The following is a 2,984-nucleotide window of genomic DNA, read 5'->3' on the forward strand; positions in this document are numbered from 1 at the left end:
TTTCACCAGAGCCAGAAACCAGGGGACTAGATTCGGAAAATGGATTAGAAAGGTCCATATTTGTAATCTACCTAATGCCTTTTGCTGGGAAATATTGCACACTTTACATTTGATACAGCAACAAGAAACATTACCAGTTCACTCCTTCACCCCCTGTTTTGCAGCAGAGAACTCACAAAGTGACTCTGAGGAGCCAGGCTCTGGAGAGGGCTCTCCCAGACACCGAGGCTCCTCGGCAGGCCTGTCTACACAGCTCCTGAGAACGGCTCGCAGTTTCCTCAGCACACTTGACTTCCGGCCTCACCCTCCTGTGCCTGATTCTGGTCCTTACTCCTGGTGCAGTCGACCCAGAGAGGCCCTGGGCAAGACGGGCCACCAGGCAGGCGGGCGGCTGTGGACCCTCTGCCCACAGCACCAAGCACCCCTGCCCTCCACCCGGGATGTTCCGGTTCCTCATCCATTTCCTTCCTCCGATTTCCTACCCAAACCAGCTTCTGCAGGCTCTGCTTTTTATTTAGGAGGGAGTTTTGCTCTCTGACCGCAGGTGACTGACCGTCCTGAGTCCAGAGCTTTTGTTCCTGGAGCTGGCTGGCCTTGGCTGCAACAGATGTTCTGAGAAGGGAGACTGTATAGCAGTTAGGGTCCTGTGGAATCCAATCCAATATATTTCAAAGTTGTTTTTAAAAACAACTAGATCTGCTATAAAATTCATCTCATTAATTCATAATCCAGGGATTTCGATCAGCTTGAAATCTGTTTATTAATTCAGTAAATAAGCCATCAGATAAGCCAACCGCTGTCCTGGGGATGAAGACTGCTATGTGTGTAGGGCAGGTTATGCCTTCAATGTTCTTATGGTCTAGAGACTCCAGAAAATCTGTTGCCCTGTTGATTCACGTGCTCGCGTATCTGAAGAAGAGACACACACAGTTCTTGGGAAGGGATTCGATGCCTGTGCATCCCAAAAGTTTCCTGCTTAGCCTTTCCAGGTGGCACATCCCAAGAACTCAATAAATGTTTGGTATTACCATCATATAAGTGGTTGAAGTAGAATTATAGTCATAGTCATATGAACTATTAAAATATGATTGATGCATACTCAGAGAGACAGCACGTAGTAAAATTCTGACAGCAGGGGCAAGAATCAGCTTCTCATACAGCCTGGCCAACGCTGAGTATTCACCACTGTTCAATGACTCCCAACCTGTTATTTGAGGATGTTGTTTGAATTTTCCATGTTTTTTTAATATTAGTGAGGGTGACCTTTACTTTTATCAAATGTTTACTAGTCAATTGTAGTTTTTCTTGAGAGTTCAGTGTGCCTGTCCTCTGGTTCTTGAGGTTTTCCAATGAACCCTTCTAAAGTTGATGACATATCAGAATGACATGCAAGACATAAGCCAGGGGTGAAGAGGCAGCCCCTTTTTCAGCAGCATCTTCAGGAGGGAAAGTGGAATTATAATACCTGGCAGTGAGAGAGGCTGAGACCAGCGAAAGCCACCATTTATTGAGACCATTATGTATTAACAATAGGTGGGCTTCCCTGGTGGCTCAGGGGTAAAGAACCTTCCTGCCAATGTGGAAGAGGTAATAGATCTTGGTTCCATCCCTGAGTTCAATCCCTGGGTCAGGAAGATGCCCTGAAGGAGGAAATGGCATCCCACTCCAGTATTCTTGCTGGGAAAATCCCGTGGACAGCGGAGCCTGGAGGGCTACAGTCCATGGGGTCGCAAAGAGTCGGATATGACAGTGACGAAGCAACAGCATGAGCCATCCCTTTATTCTTCAGACGGAAAACTGAGAACCTAAGTGACAGTGATGCAAGTAAGGTAACTTAGGCTACTTCGTGAGGTCTCCCTTTCTGTCTTCAGGGCAGAAACACACGGGTTCTGGGGCCAGGTGGCCAAATATTGATTCCTGGGTCTATCAGTTACCTGCGCTGTGCCCCTGAGCAAGTCACTTAGCCAGTCTGTGCTCCCAGTTTCCTCAGCTGTGAATGATAATTGTATCCGCCTCATAGAATCCCCATGGACAGAGGAGCCTGATGGGCTGCAGTCCACAGGGTCCACAGACTCAGACATGACTGAAGCGGTAGCGCATGCGCACACATAGGATTGTCGGGGTTTCCCAGGTGGCTCAGTGATAAAGAACCCACCTGCCAATGCAGGAGACACAGGAGATGTGGGTTCGATCTCCGGGCTGGGAAGATCCCCTGGAGGAGGGCATGGCAGCCCACTCCACTACTCTTGCTTGGAGATTCCTATGGACAGAGGAGCCTGGTGGGCTGCAGTCCACAGGTTCGCAAAGAGTCGGGCACGACTGAAGGGACTTTGCAGGCAGCACACGCACGTGGGATTATCCTGAGGGCTAAACGAGACGTAAGGCACAGCAGGCAACGATCTGTCCATTTTTTCTCTCAGTTTGTTAAAATCAAAATCTCTGCCATGAAAGTAAATTTGTCAGTGAGTGTGATCATCTATCCCCTTTCTATTGATTTAAGTAGTTTGAAGCTGTGGAGTTAGGCGAATAAGGGACATGATTTTTAAATCTTCTTGAGGAAATACTGCTTTTATTATTAAGCAATCTCCTTCTTTATTCTTCTTAATGCTTTTCTCTATAATTTTTTCAGATATAGTTAATCTAGCTTTCTTTAAGATAATAACTCCCTGCCTTATCTTTTTACCTTTCTACATTTAGACCCTTCTATAGCCTTGCATTTTAGGTACATAGATAATGCTTGTAAACAGCATGTCGCTAGACTTTCTTTAATCCATTCTGAGAATATTTGTCTTTTAATAGATGAATTTCATCCATTTAAATTATTAAGTTTATTCCTAAGTATGTCGTCTTTTTGTTGCTGTTATAAATGGGGTTTTCTCCTCCATTATACTCTAATTATTTTTTTTCTGTGCATGAAGGCTATTGATTTTTGTGTGTAAAGTTTATATTCTACTACCCTGATGAATTATTTTATGATTTGAGTT

This window comes from Budorcas taxicolor, chromosome 9 (genome assembly GCF_023091745.1).
Source record: "Budorcas taxicolor isolate Tak-1 chromosome 9, Takin1.1, whole genome shotgun sequence".
Lineage (NCBI taxonomy): Eukaryota > Metazoa > Chordata > Mammalia > Artiodactyla > Bovidae > Budorcas > Budorcas taxicolor.